The 16,575-nt window shown below is 46.7% G+C and overlaps 1 protein-coding gene across 3 annotated transcripts in view; it reads right to left on the reverse strand.

The window, feature by feature from the left end:
• Positions 1–16,575, reverse strand: part of LOC309557266 (cytosolic beta-glucosidase-like) — a 243,694-nt gene that overhangs the window by 210,656 nt on the left and 16,463 nt on the right. Inside the window, exon 1 of one of the 3 annotated variants that reach the window (XM_082259929.1) lies at positions 4,404–4,475. The exons of the other annotated variants lie outside the window; for them this stretch is intronic. The gene's annotated coding sequence lies outside the window, so the exon portion shown is untranslated. Of the gene's footprint in view, positions 1–4,403; positions 4,476–16,575 lie in introns of those variants that run through there. 3 annotated transcript variants of the gene reach the window in all.

A 16,575-nucleotide genomic window follows, 5' to 3' on the forward strand; every position in this document is an offset into this window, starting at 1 on the left:
TTTAATAGAAGCTCTTGACATTCATACCAGTGTGACCAGTCCAGTTAGTCTGAGTCCACAGGAAAACAGAAGAGCCATGCTTCTTGATGTACTGGTATGAGCTCCTGTCCAATCACATCTCATATACAATGCACAGTCCACTCCCAGCCAGAGCATGCTTTCAGCAAGCTGCAGTCTGCACTGTGCGTGGAACACAGGGGGTCCCAGGAGGGTGGGGGGGGGGGGGGGCAGACCACAGGGATCTGAGAGGTGAAGATTTGTGTTACATTCACACTGACCTCCTGTGTTCAGTTTATTTAAATGCAGGAAAATTATCTGGAAGTATAGGCAAACTTTACATTTCTCAAATGAAGTTCTCCCGTGTTTAAATATACCTGCGTTTACATGCATTTAGACGTGTTCCATGGACAGATTCAGAGGGAGGGGGGGGGTGCAATTTCTCCCCCCGAGAAAATATTAGCGACTCTTCCTCCTGCTCTGGGATGGCGGGTCGGTAAGCCCAGGTTGCGGGTTCCTGACCCGCCCTCCCCGAGCATCACTATAAATAACGGAGCTGGCGCTAGAAGAAGCAGAGCCGATGCTTCCTGTATGGCGCCGGCTCCTGTCACAGGTGGAGTGATACCAAATGCATTCTGCCTCTGCTTGTGACAGGAGCGAAACAGGAAGCAGCGGCTCTGCTTCCTCCAGCACGGCTCCTGTCACGCTGATGCTCAGGAATGGTGGGTCAGGAACCCACCAACAGTACACGCCAGCAGTAACCGCCAGCAATACCCACCAACAGTACCACCAGCAGTAACAGCCAGAAATATCCAACAGCACCAGCCAGCAGTAACAGCCAGCAATACCCACCAACAGCACCAGCCAGAAGTACCCACCAGTACCAGCCAGCAGTACCCACCAGTATCTGCCAGCAGTACCCACCAGCACCAGCCAGAAGTGCCAGCCAGCAGAACCCACTAGCAGTACTGGTCAGCAGTACCTGCTAGCAGTACCCACCAGCAGTACCAGCCAGAAGTACCCACCAGCAGTACCAGCCAGCAGAACCCACTAGCGGTACCAGCCAGCAGTACCCACCAGCACCAGCCAGCAGTACCAGCCAGCGAAACCCACCAGCAGTACCAGCTAACAGTACCCGCCATCAGTACTGGCCAGCAGTACCCACCAGCACCAGCTAGCAGTACAAACCAGCAGTACCAGCCAGCAGAACCCACTAGCAGTACCAGCCATCAGAACCCACCAGCAGTATCAGCCCTGTAGAACAGCCAGCAGCTGCCATCAGCCATACCCGCCTTTGGGACAGCAGCAGCCAGCGATACTTGCAGTAACCCTGAGGAAGAAGTGAAGATTGAGGTCAGTTGAGGTGCAGATAAACGACATCCGTGTGAAAGTAGCCTTAGGCCCCTTTTACACAATCGGTCTAATCAGGTCTGCCTGTCTGTTCACCATGTGGACTCAATTGGACCCTCCATTCACCTCTATAGAGCGGCAGATGTAAAAAGACTTGTGTCTGTTTACACCTATCTATCTCCAATCCAATCCACTTAAAAAAAAAAGAAGGGGATCCGTCCCAATCTGTCTGGGTGGATCGGAGGGCCCATAGAGTAGATAGGGCTTTGTCCGTGTCTGCTCTGCTTATGCTGAGTGGACACGGACCTGTCATCTGCTTGCTCCGCTGATTGTGGCCCGCGACTGGTTACCAAGGCGCTAAAGTGTTCCTATCTCCTCAAAAGGTTGGGCACCCCTGCTGTAGGGGCATGAGTCCCGGATGGAGAGGTGTGCTGTAGCAGCTTTCCCCCTTAGTTTTACTGCGGTGTGTGGCAGAGGGAAGGAGTCCCAGATGGAACTACAGTATAGCACATCAGGAGACCCACGGGGAAATTATAAAGATCTCCTGTGAAGTTGATAAGTGTTAGGACCGCAGCCATTGCGGCTGGCCTTAACATTTTAATTACTGTGGTTTGCAGATCTCACTATTCTTCCCTACCACCTCTGCGCTGAGAGGAAGTGGCAAAATTTTAAACATGTCACTGTTTTTAACAAGGTAAGGACTGTATGATACGTTAAAAACGGTTCTGTAAGCAACACCATCCTTTCTGACAGTGCCCCTCCCAAGACTAGACTCTGGATCCGCCCCTGACGCATTCAGAGTATCAAATCTGTCCCTGAATGCACAGAATTCTATTTTCTCTCAGCTAAACTAAGAGTCCATTTTCATAAGTGTTCCCCTCAAAAGAGTGATCCACGATTGATCGCTTTTTAGAGGATGTTTTACAGGCGGAAAGCTAGCGATATCTCAACTCCTCACTACCTGTTGTACCCTTAAAACCTCCATCACCACATCATTGTGGGACAGTTGCAGCACAGCCCCATTCACTTGAATGGGTTTTGGTCAGAGAGCAGTACTGTCTGCCACTGCAATTGAGAGGCCATTTTTGCTGCAATGCAAAGCATTATGGCCGCTGCATGTGTAAACCTCCATCAGGGCCGGACTGGTCTACCGGGATAGCGGGAAATTTCCCAGTAGGCCACCTGCCCTGGGCTGTTCCTGGAGCCTGTGGTCACCCAGCTTGGCTGTTCCTGGAGCCTGTGGTCACCCAGCTTGGCTGTTCCTGGAGCCTGCGGCCACCCAACTTGGCTGTTCCTGGAGCCTGCGGCCACCCAGCTTGGCTGTTCCTGAAGCCTGCGGCCACCCAGCTTGGCTATTCCTGGAGCCTGCGGCCACCCAGCTTGGCGGTTCCTGGAGCCTGCGGCCACCCAGCTTGGCTGTTGCTGGAGCCTGCGGCCACCCAGCTTGGCTATTGCTGGAGCCTGCAGCCACCCAGCTTGGCTGTTCCTGGAGCCTGCGGCCACCCAGCTTGGCTGTTCCTGGAGCATGCGGCCACCTACTCAGCCTCTTTGCGGCATGGCTGTGGGGCAGAGACTAGTGGTCAGCTGACTGGTGAGGAAAGTGAAGTGGGAGGGGCTGGAGGAGACCCGATCTCCTGATTTCGGCATAGGTGTCGCTGCTGCAAGACACCACGGAGCCAGAGACACAGGGAGTAACACTGCCTGTGATTAAAGTTGCCATTAAAAGTCTCCACTACAGCTCTTTTAGATCAGCAGATGACATTGATCAAGAGCACCTAAGTTGGCTGATCAGAACACCCCCCAGCACTGCCACGGATCCCACCCCCCCCCCCCCCCACTTGCACTGTCACCGGCCCCCACCCCTTAGCACTGTTACTGATCCCATCCCCCTACCAGCACTGCCACTGATTCCACCCTCCCCAGCACTGCAACTTCCCCCCCCCCCCCCTTACAAGGAGACAAGGAGTAGGAGAAGAAATGAAAGGAAAGAATACATGGAGAGAGAGAGGAAAAGAGGGGGAGGAGCAAACAAAAAAGAGAAAAAGAGAGAGGAGAGAGAGAGCGAGGAAAAGAGGGGGAGGAGAAAACAAAAAAAGAGAGAGAAAAAGAGAGAGGAGAGAGAGAGAAAAAGAGAGAGGAGAGAGAGAGAGAAAAAGAGAGAGGAGAGAGAGAGAGCAGAGAGAGAGAGAGAGAGAGAGAGAAATGTCCACGGGTTATGGTCGCAAATTACTTGCCTTGGGTCCTGAGAACCCATGCTACGCCACTGGGGCTGGTATGAAATTATTTCCAGGGCTGGTTTTTATTCCCAGTCCGGCCCTGACCTCCATACAGAATTTAGGGGTGGGGGGTAGGGGTTTGGGAGCAGTAAAAAAATGCAGCTCAACCTATAGTTTTTACCACCCCTCCCCCCAACCACAAGTGTAAATTAAGCCTGAATGCACCTAAGCACAGGTAGTGTAGAGTGTGAATTATACGAATTCAAATCATTACATTCATTTTTCTGTGTTTAGAAATGTCCTATGAATGTATGCTTTTCATTGCCAGTGTGAACTAAAGGACCCAATTAACACATGCATTCTGATGCACTCAACCATTCCCCAGAATATAGATAGTGTTTGTTCCCATCTCAATGCGTTTTGAAAAATATGATTTTTTTCCTGCGTTTTTGGGCACAGAAGTCAGTGGACATGACAACGCAAATAACATGCACTTTGATAGGTTTGCAACAGGTAAGAATAAGTTGTGGTCAATGGCTGATAGCCCTCTCCACTCAAACTTCAAACCACATTGCAATTTTTACAAAAGGGAATTGCATATTGATGCATAACAACACAGCTGCCTAATGCTACAGAAAGGCCCACCTCTGCACACACACAGATCTAAATGGACCCCAAGTCAGGCTTCATATGCACTTGAAAAAAATGTTTTCCCATTTTCTAATTCTGTTGTTTAATATCAATGGAGTGTCACAGACAGCGTAGTTTGCATTATTCCCAAACAGCGTAGTTTGCATTTTTCAGATTGACCAATTGAAGCGAAATACACACTGGTGTTACCTGCTAGCAATTTGCACAGCATGTGAAATGTATGGCACACAGCATGGGCAATTAGGATGTCATTTCAGTGCGTTCACAGCTCTTTTTTTTTAAAGGAAATTGACCTTCTTAATAAAAACAAAGATCCATTCAGTAAGGAGAAACATTTGCAAACACATCACCATTTAAATGCACTCCAAGGACATGTTCACACCACATGTGGGGGGTCTGCGATGGGACTGCACTGGGGTCTGTTCCAGCACAGTCCATACTGCATGGACAATGCAAAATGCCTTGTCTCCCATATGCTTGCTTCATACTACTGTGTTGCTTTAAGCTCTATTCACATCTATGCATGTTGCTTTTGAGCGTTTCAGCAGTGCTTTTTGCTGTGCTTTCTGCAGTTTTTTAACTGAGTTTTTGCTTTTTTTTTTTTTCACAACTACTGTATACAGGTCCCTCTCAAAAAATTAGCATATTGTGATAAAGTTGATTATTTTCTGTAATGTACTGATAAACATTAGACTTTCATATATTTTCGATTCATTACACACAACTGAAGTAGTGCAAGCCTTTTATTGTTTTAATATTGATGATTTTGGCATACAGCTCATGAAAAACCAAAATTCCTATCTCAAAAAATTTGCATATTTCATCCGACCAATAAAAAAAAAGTGTTTTTAATCCAAAAAAGGTCAACCTTCAAATAATTCTGTTCAGTTATGCACTCAATACTTGGCCGGGAATCCTTTTGCAGAAATGACTGCTTCAGTGCGGCGTGGCATGGAGGCAATCAGCCTGTGGCACTACTGAGGTGTTATGGAGGCCCAGGATGCTTCGATAGCGGCCTTGAGCTCATCCAGAGTGTTGGGTCTTGCGTCTCTCAACTTTCTCTTCACAACATCCCACAGATTCTCTATGGGGTTCAGGTCAGGAGAGTTGGCAGGCCAATTGAGCACAGTAATACCATGGTCAGTAAACCATTTACCAGTGGTTTTGGCACTGTGAGCAGGTGCCAGGTCGTGCTGAAAAATGAAATCTTCATCTCCATAAAGCTTTTCAGCAGATGGAAGCATGAAGTGCTCCAAAATCTCCTGATAGCTAGCTGCATTGACCCTGCCCTTGATAAAACACAGTGGACCAACACCAGCAGCTGACAATGGCACCCCAGACCATCACTGACTGTGGATACCTGACACTGGACTTCAGGCATTTTGGCATTTCCCTCTCCCCAGTCTTCCTCCAGACTCTGGCACCCTGATTTCCGAATGACATGCAAAATTTGCTTTCATCCGAAAAAAGTACTTTGGACCACTGAGCAACAGTCCAGTGCTACTTCTCTGTAGCCCAGGTCAGGCGCTTCTGCCACTGTTTCTGGTTCAAAAGTGGCTTGACCTGGGGAATGCGGCACCTGTAGCCCATTTCCTGCACACGCCTGTACATGGTGGCTCTAGATGTTTCTACTCCAGACTCAGTCCACTGCTTCCGCAGGTCCCCCAAAGTCTGGAATCGGTCTTTCTCCACAATCTTCCTCAGGGTCCGGTCACCTCTTCTCGTTGTGCAGCGTTTTCTGCCAAACTTTTTCCTTCCCACAGACTTCCCACTGAGGTGCCTTGATACAGCACTCTGAAAACAGCCTATTCGTTCAGAAATTTCTGTGTCTTACCCTCTTGCTTGAGGGTGTCAATGATGGCCTTCTGGACAGCAGTCAGGTCGGCAGTCTTACCCATGATTGCGGTTTTGAGTAATGAACCAGGCTGGGAGTTTTTAAAAGCCTCAGGAATCTTTTGAAGGTGTTTAGAGTTAATTAGTTGATTCAGATGATTAGGTTAATAGCTCGTTTAGACAACCTTTTCATGATATGCTGATTTTTTGAGATAGGAATTTTGGTTTTTCATGAGCTGTATGCCAAAATCATCAATATTAAAACAATAAAAGGCTTGCACTACTTCAGTTGTGTGTAATGAATCTAAAATATATGAAAGTCTAATGTTTATCAGTATATTACAGAAAATAATGAACTTTATCACAATATGCTAATTTTTTGAGAGGGACCTGTATATCCGGTTGGTAAGAATCGGCCCGGGAAGCTGGCCATCGCATCCTTAACAACTGATAGGTCATCAGCTGTCAGCGGGTCCCTGCTGACAGTTGAATGTAAAAATAAAAAAAGAATTGCCGGCACAAAAAATTCATGAAAAAAATACATGGGTTCCTCCCTTAGGCTGGCCATACACTATACAATTTTCTTATTCAATTTCCTTTAGATTTACCTTAAACTATGTAGTGCAAGGGCCTGCCTGATTGCATACAAATTGAAAGTATTTAGGTTTGACCCTATATTACATGGTTTTGGTAAATCTAAAGGAAAGTTGAACAAGAAAATTGTATAGTGTATGGCCAGCCTTAGGCTCATGCCAGGCTCTTCTGGTCTGGTATAGATCTGGAGGGGACACCCCATGCCAAAAAAAAAAAAAACGGCGTGGGGTCTCTCCACAAAATCTATACCAGACCCTTACCTGAGCATGCAGCCCGGCAGGTCAAGAAAGGGAGGGGACAAGTGAGCGCCTCTCCCCCCCCGTCCTCGACCATACCAGACCAAATGCCCTAAACATGGGGGGTGTGGTGCTTTGGGGGGGGGGTGGGCTGGCTTGTCCCCTCCCTTTCCTGACCTGCCGGCTGCCGGGCTGCATGCTCGGATAAGGGTCTGGTATGGATTTTGGAAGGGGACCCCGTATCACTTTTTTTTTTTTATTTTGGCATGGGGATGTCCCCTTCAAATCAATACCAGACCCGAAGGGCCTGGTATGGACCTGGGGGAGGACTCCATATCATTTTTTCTCATGAATTTTTTGTGCCGGTGTTCTAAAATTTAGTCGGACCCGTGAAAATTCCGGACCCTCGTCACTTCCAGGGACGCTCCGTCACCACCAGCTGCTGCAAGCCCCGGTGCGCATGCGCACAAGGCATTTTCAAGGTCCGATTAAATTCTAAGACTTACGAACAGCTGACTGAGAGGAGGAGGGGCTGAGGTGGGACGCACACAGCGCTGCGGGAAAATGTTACAACACCGCCGCGCAGAGCTGACTTAGAGGAGGCGGGAAGGAAGTGAATACTCATACTAAATAGTAATGATAAAAACTGTTTAGTATTTCTTGTTATTTTTTTTATCATTACTATTTAGTATGAGTATTCACTTCCTTCCCGCCTCCTCTAAGTCAGCTCTGCAACATGTTCCTTGCTCGATGACGCGGCGGTGTTGTAACATTACCCCGCAGCGATGTGTGCATCCCACCTCAGCCCCTCCTCCTCTCAGCTGTTCGTAAGTCTTAGAATTTCATCGGACCTTGAAAATGCCTTGTGTGCATGCGCACCGGGGCTCGCATCAGCTGGGTTATGACGTAGCGTCACCGGAAGTGACGAGGGTCCAGAATAGAACACCGGCAATTCTTTTTTTTTTTTACATTCAGCTGTCAGCGGGGACCCGCTGACAGCTGATGACTCATCAGGTGTTAAGGACGCAGTGGCCGGCTTGCCAGGCCCACTCCTTAGCAACCAGCTATACACAGTGAATGTAAAGCCCAAAACAAAAAAAACACCAATCGCAAAATGCAAATGGTGGCTAAATCGCAGTAACAACGCAGTACTTGCGTTTTGGATGCAGGTCCCTTGAAGTCTATTACATGCAAAACGCTGCATTTTACAGGAAAAAAAGTCCCCAACTTTTTCCAAAAACGCAGAGGCACAAAATGCACTGATAACGTATTCCATAGGAACCCATGTTAAAAAAAAATGAAATGCATTTCTGCAAAAAGCATTAAAAAATGCATTACTGTAGTGTGAAAAAAGCCTTAGATAGTGATCACAGTGCACTGAAAAATAAATACTGCATGCAGTTCATTTTTCAGCGCAACGCAGTGAGAGGCAATCCACTCCCCACACTGCACGTCCGGCAACTGAATTGTCTGTGTGACGTCTCAATAAAGTTTGTTTAAAAATCAAATAAATAAAAAGGAAACAGTGCAATCTTCTGAGCTCAGTGCATTATCGCTGCGCTGATCTTGACCCCCACCACACACCAGCCGCTGAGTTGCAAATGTTGTGAACCAGCCCTCAGAGCTCTTTCACACAGGCAGCTGAGCCATGGTTTTACCACCCCTCCACTGCCTATGCTAAGATTACAGCCTGATAGGAGCTGTACACATGCTTCGACCATGATGCTTTTCTTTGCAGCTGGGGCATAGCCTAGCCTGGCCATTGGAATCAATCAAATGCTTGACTTGAAATTACCTAGTAGTAGTACAATAAAAAAAGAAAAAAACAGGCATCAGGAGGCCACTGTTACTGTATATTATCCTTATTGCTTTTCAGAGGCCAGTAAGCTTACCATCTGTCTGGAAGAACCCTAAATGTACATTATGTCTTCTTTGGGAAAATGCATGTGTATCGGATCTCACTGGGGGAGGGTGGATGTAATTGCCTGCATCAAATTGTAATATCTATGTACATAGCCCTATCCCCAGCACACCTGGCAATAGGCTGTGTTTGTATGTCCAAGCAATCACCATGGGGGTCACCTTAGACCTAATCTGTGTTGTGAACACAGTACACACTACTACCCATGTAGTAAAGTACTTACTGAAGACAGGAAGCCAGCAGCATAGCTACTTATTTTAGCTTCCAGCAGTGCCAGATTTTCCATGTAGAGCTCTAGGCTGGGGGCCTCCAAACTACAACCCCCTACAAGTCAGTGGCATATCCTCAATGTGCATGGATTAGGGTCAGCAGAGAGTGCTTGTGATGTAAGAGGGGACTCTGATAGAGAGCCTGATGGAAGGGGGCATCCTAAAGCAGACTCTGATGTAAGAGGGTTGACTCTAATGGCAACTCTGATGTAAGAGGGATTCTGATGGGGGCCCTGAAATAAGGGGGACTGTGATGAGAACCCTGATGTAAAAGAGGAATGTGATCGGGACCCTGATGTAAAAGGGGAATTTGATGTAAGAGGGGGACTTTGATGGAAAGGGGTAATCCTAAGGCAGACTTTAATGTAAGGGGAGTTTCTAATAAGGACCCTGATGTAAGGGGAGCTGTCATGGGGACCCTGATGGAAGGGGGTAATCCTGTGATGGAGACCCTGATGTAAAAGGGGAATCTGATATAAGGGGGGAAAGTGATGGGGACCCTGATGGAAGGGGGTAATCCTGTGATGGGGACCCTGATGGAAGGGGGTAATACTGTGATGGGGACCCTGATGGAAGGGGGTAATCCTGTGAAGGGGACCCTGATGGAAGGGGGTAATCCTGTGAAGGGGACACTGATGGAAGGGGGTAATAATGTGATGGGGACCCTGATGGAAGGGGGTAATCCTGTGATGAGGACCCTGATAGAAGGGGGTAATCCTGTGATGGGGACCCTGATGGAAGGGGGTAATCCTGTGTTGGGGACTCTGATGGAAGGGGGTAATCCTAAAACAGACTCTGGTGTAAGAGGAGTTTCTGATAAGGACATTGATGTAAGGGGGGTTGTGATGGGGAATGTGATATAAAGGGGGAAATAGGATGGGGAGAAAAATGCCAGATGCCCCTAAGAGGAGTAGAAAAAATATCCAGTGTGCAGAGGCCTTAAACGTTTCTTGAGCGAATTATAAAAGCTTGAAAATACCACTCAAACTTCATCATGAAAAGATTTACTGATCTGATGAGATCTGCAATATGAAAGGACCAGGTCTGAGAGTTTCAGAGAAGTCCACATTGTTCTCATCATGGTGTTGGGATAAGACAAGTGCTTCCCATTGGGTGTTCATACAAATGAATAGGTGATGGGACTGTCAGGTAAATGGAAGGCTGTTTGTTGATTGTGAACAATCTTTAACCACCATTTGTAGCCAATTCCCATGGATGGGAACAAGCTTTTCTACATAGATCACTGTGAATATTGTCACTTCTACTTTATCTGCTGCACAATGAATTGCCATTCCTTAGATCAGACTCCCACTCTCTTTCTTCAACTTTGGTTGGCTAGTTTAGGCTGCTAGGTATCAATTATGTAAAGTAAAGCTGTCCATACACTAGCAGATTTGAAAATCTTTCATATCAAAATTCATACGAATACATGTGCAATAAATCTCAGCACATTTGATAGCCCACCCAAAAGGGGAAGTTCCACTTTAAGGCCTCCTCCCCGCTCCGGTTTGTGAAATTGGTGAGGAGGGGGGGAGCGGGTACCTGATTTTGACAGGTACCCACTTCCACTGCTAAAGTTCTCCTTCCCCCCTCCCACCCGAAGTCTTCTGGGACACATGACAGGTCTCAGAAGTCTGCGGGACCAATCACAGAGCGCAGCGCTGCTCGCGCGTTTGCAGTGGGCACCTGGCTGTGAAACCGCAAGCTGTCACAGCTGGGTGCCTATATGGAACATGCTGGTGCCAGCAGCACCCTGCACCCCAAAGCACCTTGTCCCCATGTTGAGGACAAGGTCCTCTTCCCAACAACCCTGGGCTGCTGTGGTCGGGGTCTGCGGTGGGGGGCTTTTTCTGAATCTGGAAGCCCCCTTTACCAAGATCCCATCCCCCCTAGGTGAATGGGTATTGGGTATATCGTACCCCTACCCATTCAGCAAAAAAAAAGTTTTAAAAAGTAATAACCACAGGAAATATAAAAAATAGTGTCCCTCGATGTAAATCTATCATCAATCTCAATGCCCGCCTGAACCCGAAAAATTAAGAGGAGAAAAATTGCTGTCAGAAGGGGCAGTGCCACTGGGTGATGTAGCAGTGTGGCCCCACCCCTTGCCTATATAAAAACTGTCAAAGCGGAGAGGAAGCAGATGTCAGGCGGTCTCCCAGGAGAAAGAGCGTTTTTTATTTTTTCTATTTTTCGGGTACGGCGGACATCACGATTGACGATGGATTTACATTGAGGAACACTATTTTTAGATTTCTTAATAAAAGGACTTGACCCGATACCCATTCACATAAGGGGGGGCAAGATTTACAAGGGGGCTTCCAAATTCCGATAAGCCTCCCACCTGCAGACCCTGACAACCACAGCCCAGGGTTGTCAGGAAGAGGACCTCGCACCCCAAAGCATCCTCCCCATGTTGAGGGCAAGGGGCCTGGTATGGTTCAGGAGGAAGGGGGTGCCTGCTCGCCCCCTCCCCCCCCTTTCCTGGCCTGCCAGGCTGCATGCTGGGATAAGGGTCTGGTATGGATTTTGGAGTGGACCCCACGCCAATTTTTTTATTTTTTTTTGGTGTGGAGTTCCCTTCAAAATCTATACCACACCCAGAGGCACCTTGACTTTGGCCAATCATGGCTCTTAAAGTACATTATTCTGTGATTGGCCAAAGCATACAGGTCAGGTGTATGCTTTGGTCAATCATCAGCAGTCAATGCACTGCGAGATAACAGTGCATTAAGGGGCGCTCGGCGGCAGGTGAACTTTACGCCAAGGGCCCTTTTGTTCGTGTGTTCAGCCAACACATGAACACCAGATGTTTGAGTTGAACTTGCGTTAGACTGGAACATGAAGCCTGTTCTTAGCTGCAAAGGGTGGGCCAACTCAATATTGAAGCCTACGAACTAAGACTGGGATGCCATTAAAGTTCATGTGCGTGTAAAGGCAGGTGTCCCAATACTTTTGGTAATATAGCGTATATAAAATGAATAGATATAACAATAATAATTCATGAATCATGTGATGCAAATCAATGTGTGACAAAATATCAACATCTACTAAAAGTGAAACAATAATGATTAAAAATGTATAAGTTGCAGATGCTCTCAATTAAACATATAAGAAGAAAAATTGTATAATGTATGGCCAGCTTAAGTCATAACCCAGCGGCCGTGGGCAACTAATTAAATCAAACTGGCTACTGGCTGTATGAGACTGCCCCCTCGATCAGACTGGGGATCCAGTGGCTGCAAACAGAAAAAAGGGAAGAGAGAGGGGGCGCCAAGCAGACCATAGTGTAGTAATTTAATTTATTGAATTAATTAAAAGTAAGCAGCATCCACAAGCATCAGGTAAAAGAAGCATGTCTCTGGAGTCGGTGTCAGACCCCAGCCATCACAGGAATGGTGAAGCTGTGACAACCAGGACTGCTGTAGCCGCATCTAATCTGCTGGAGCGGCTATGTCAAGCTGCCGTGGGAATCACAGGGGCCGCCACTGTGAGGGGCTGCTGTATCTGTAACATGTTACACTCTGAATATGGGTGTAACATGTAACATGTTACAAAAGGTGAACTTAACCTTTAACTGACTACCTCAGATCTGTCATTTTCATGCCCCAAAAACAAAAAGGGGCACAGAAATTTTTGGTGTTTTTTGGACCTAAACTGACTCTGAGGTGTTAAGGAGGCACCCATACTTGCTCTCTCCCATTGGGTCTTGAGCTGAGGTGTATGTTCCCATAGACACACATAGCCCTGAAATGCCATACTTCCCTTCTCACAGGAGTTTAACGGATGGCAGCAGTAGGCTCCACTGCCCTCAGTTTCTCCTCTAAGGCCCCTTTCACACTTGTGTGACTTGTCCTGCGACTTGGGACTACAAAGTCGCATTACAAGTCATACCACATTATGTCCAAATGAGTACCATTCATGTCTGTGCAACTTCAACTCGCAGCGACTTCAAGATAGTCCCTGCAATACATTTATCCGACCTTGATGCAACTGGAGGTCCATAGACCTCAAGATCACACAAGCATTGCTTCAAGTTGCAGTGAAGTCGCAGCAAAGTGTGAAAGGGGCCTGAGTTACACAGGAAAACGTGATGGTGTCAGAGAAAGGTAGGTGTTTAGGCACAGAAAGGGGGAACTGTAGGACAGGTAGTGGAACATTTCTCACTTTATTGCAAAGACTGCATAAAGATAAAACTTTAGTAGACTTTAGTACCATTATAAAGTCGCCCCTGTCACTATAAGGTTAAATCTAATAGAAAAGGGAGTCTGTATAACCAGATGCTATATAATTAACTTTCCAGCTGAGTGAACGAACCACATCATGGGACAGGGGAGCAGGTATTTGACACACTGCAAGTATATATATATATTTTTAAAAATATTTTTTATGCACTGTTCCCGTTAAGATATCCGATGCCGTGTGCAATGTTAGTCTCTACAAGAGACAATGAGTGTATTAGCTAGGTCAAAGCACACCTGGTTTGTTTAAACATTTTTGCTTTCCCTGTGCAAAACAGTAGGTGCATCAGCTATGGTAAAGCACACCTTGTTTAAACATAATGTTTTCAGCCTGGGCTGATCATCTGTAAGGTATCAGCTGTGACAAAGCATGTTTTAGTTGCTTATGCTGCTTTTACTCCATGTTGCGTGGTGTGTAGTTTTTCGCCTTGGCGCAAAAGCGCTCGCGCATCTGTCTCCTCAGAAACACTGGATCAAGCAGTGCCTTCAGTGGCGTGTCTGTGGCAAATAATTGTCCACACGTGGGAATATTCGCCATTTAAATATAAGCGTATGCTTGGGGCAGGAGGAGCATGTCATTATGCGACTGGCGTGCACGTGGGCGCCACGTAGTATGCTGCGCCTGCGCAGTACAACCACAAACAACACAGTTTTAAAAGTAGATACTTCCTACGTGCAAACCTTTGTCAGAAGGCTTGAGGGACACAGAGCAGCAGCAGCTGGGTTGGGTGAGTCACTGTGGGTGCATGTTTACAGGCACAGTCAGGTTCTGTTACTTTGGGATAATCAGTGCTTTGTGTGATAAGCTGTATAGCTTGGCACAAGCCTTGAGTACACTAAAGTTAGTACATCAAGTTTGTCTTGCCTAAGAGCAATGTCCTCCCAAAAGAGGAGTGGGGGGGGGCACAGCTAGAAGAGGCACTATGGTGCCGCTGTCAGACCTTGAAGCGACTAGCCAATCTGAGCCATTGCAGTTGTCCAGTGTAGTATCTACTCCTAGTGCTACTGTCACAACCTACATCACTAAGGGCGATTTGGCATCGGCGTTAGCGGGCCTTGAGGGTAAGATTGCTAGCATGATTGCAGCATTGCAAGGAGGGAGGAAACGTGACAGATCCCCCTCACCTGAGCCACCCAGAGTCAGTTCAGGATTGGGCAGAGAATGTTAAAGAAGTAGCTGTAAATGACCCTATAGAAGGTCAAGCTGAGGTTTCTACTTCTGGGGAGTCAGGATCTGAGGTGTCATACTCGGCTTCTCAATCCCAAAAATTGTTAATTCAGTCCCTCGCTGAAATGGTCTGGTTTGGATACAAATTACCTCCCTTAGAGATGTCTGAAGTCTCTTTCCTCTCTAGGCTCATTGCGCCCTCTTCATAGTCCTCAGGCTTTTCCCTTACATCCACTCTTGGAGCAGGTAATGTATGCTGATTGGGATCATCCTGATAGGGTTTTTGTTCCTCCCAAAAGGTTTTCACTATTGTATCCTATGGAGGAAAAATACACTAGAAAATTGAGTATGCCTTCTGTGGATGCTGCGATTTCTTCAGTTAACAAAAGTTTAACTTGTCCTGTGGATAATGCCCAGGTTTTTAAAGATCCAGCTGATAAGAAGTTGAAAAAATACTACTATTACTAAAAGTCTCCTTTGCTGTTGCAGGGTCTGCAATACAACCGGCAGTGGCAGCTATAGGAGTTTGTCAGTCTTTAAAAGACTGTATTAAGCGAGTGTCCAGGACGGTTCCTTCTCAAGGAGAGTTGGTGGAAGATTTTGAAGGATCTACCTCGCACTTTATGTTTTGCAGTGGATGCTCTTAATGACTCCATACAGCAAATGTCATGGTTTGCTCTTTTGACAGTGCATATGCACAGAATCCTTTGGCTAAAAAGCTGGTCTGCGAAATTACCGTGTAAAAAGTTGCTGGCTGGCTTTCCCTTTAATAGAGAACACCTATTTGGTGATGATCTGGATAAATATTTCCAAAAGATTTCAGGGGCAGGGGAGGAGGATTTAAATGTGTTGCTAACCGTTAAGAGGAAAAGCAAACGTCCTTCTTTTAAAATTACAGAAGACTCCCGGTGCTTCTAATCCCAGGGAGTAGCAATGGCTCCAGCCATCTGGATCTATGAGCAAGCCTTCAGGGCAAGGGCAGAACAAACCCTAGGCCCAGAGATCTACCAAGTCTACCTCTAAGCCTTCCTTGTGAAGGGTCGCCTCCACTCAAGAGGACGGTTCTCGAAGGCCTGGGTAAAAATAATGCAGGACAACTGGGTTTATAACCACCATCTCGCAGGGATTCAAGCTGGAATTTTGAGTGTTTGTAAAGTCAAATATACCTGCAGATCCTCTAAAAAGAAGATCTCTCTTTCTGGCTCTGGACCATTTGAGGTCCCAAAGAGTGATTACATAGGTACCGAGGATGAAAGATTCAGGGGTTTTTACTCAAACCTTTTCATAGTCCCAAAGCCAAATTGAGACGTGAGACCTATTCTGGATCTCAAAGTTCTAAACCAGTTTCTGAACATTGGTACTTTTCGTATGGAGTCAATTCATTCAGTCATGGCCTCCCTGCAGGGAGAGGAATTTCCAGCATCCATAGATGGATGCATATTTTCACTTGTCTATTTTTTAGGCCCATCAAATGTTTTTACGCTTTGTAGTAGAAAACCGTCCATTTCAGTTTGTAGCCCTGCCCTTTGGGTTGGCTACGGCTCCAAGAATGTTTACAAAGATCCTAGCTGCAGTATTGGCTGCCCTAAGGTCTCAAGGGATATCAGTGATAGGATATGTAGATGATCTATTACTAATCGATCGATTGGCTTCAGCTCTAAGCCAGAATGTTTTCCAGACAGTTCAGTTCTTAGAACGTCTGGATTGGATTCTGAACTTGGCAAAGTCAGCATTACAGCCAGTCCAGTGTCTGGAATATGTGGGTTTCTTTGTGGACACAATACAGGCAAAGGTATTCTTGCCATCAAGAAAGGTCACAGACCTGAAGGACCTGGTTCGATCTGTGAGAAGGCAAAAGTATCCTTCTGTAGGGCTTTGCATGAAGTTATTAGGGAAGGTTGTGTCCTCATTCGAAGCAATTCCCTATGCTCAATTCTATGCCACAGCCTTGCAGAACAACATTCTGTCAACATGGTCCAGAAAGGTCCAGTCCCTAGACTGGTTCATGTCTCTGGTACCAAGAGTACGTCAGAGTCTAAGTTGGTGGTTGTTAACCAGAAATTTGGAAAAAGGGGAAATCCTTCCTTCCAGTAGTCTGG

The sequence above is a fragment of the Pelophylax lessonae genome, assembly GCF_965119305.1.
Source record: "Pelophylax lessonae genome assembly, chromosome: 1".
NCBI lineage: Eukaryota > Metazoa > Chordata > Amphibia > Anura > Ranidae > Pelophylax > Pelophylax lessonae.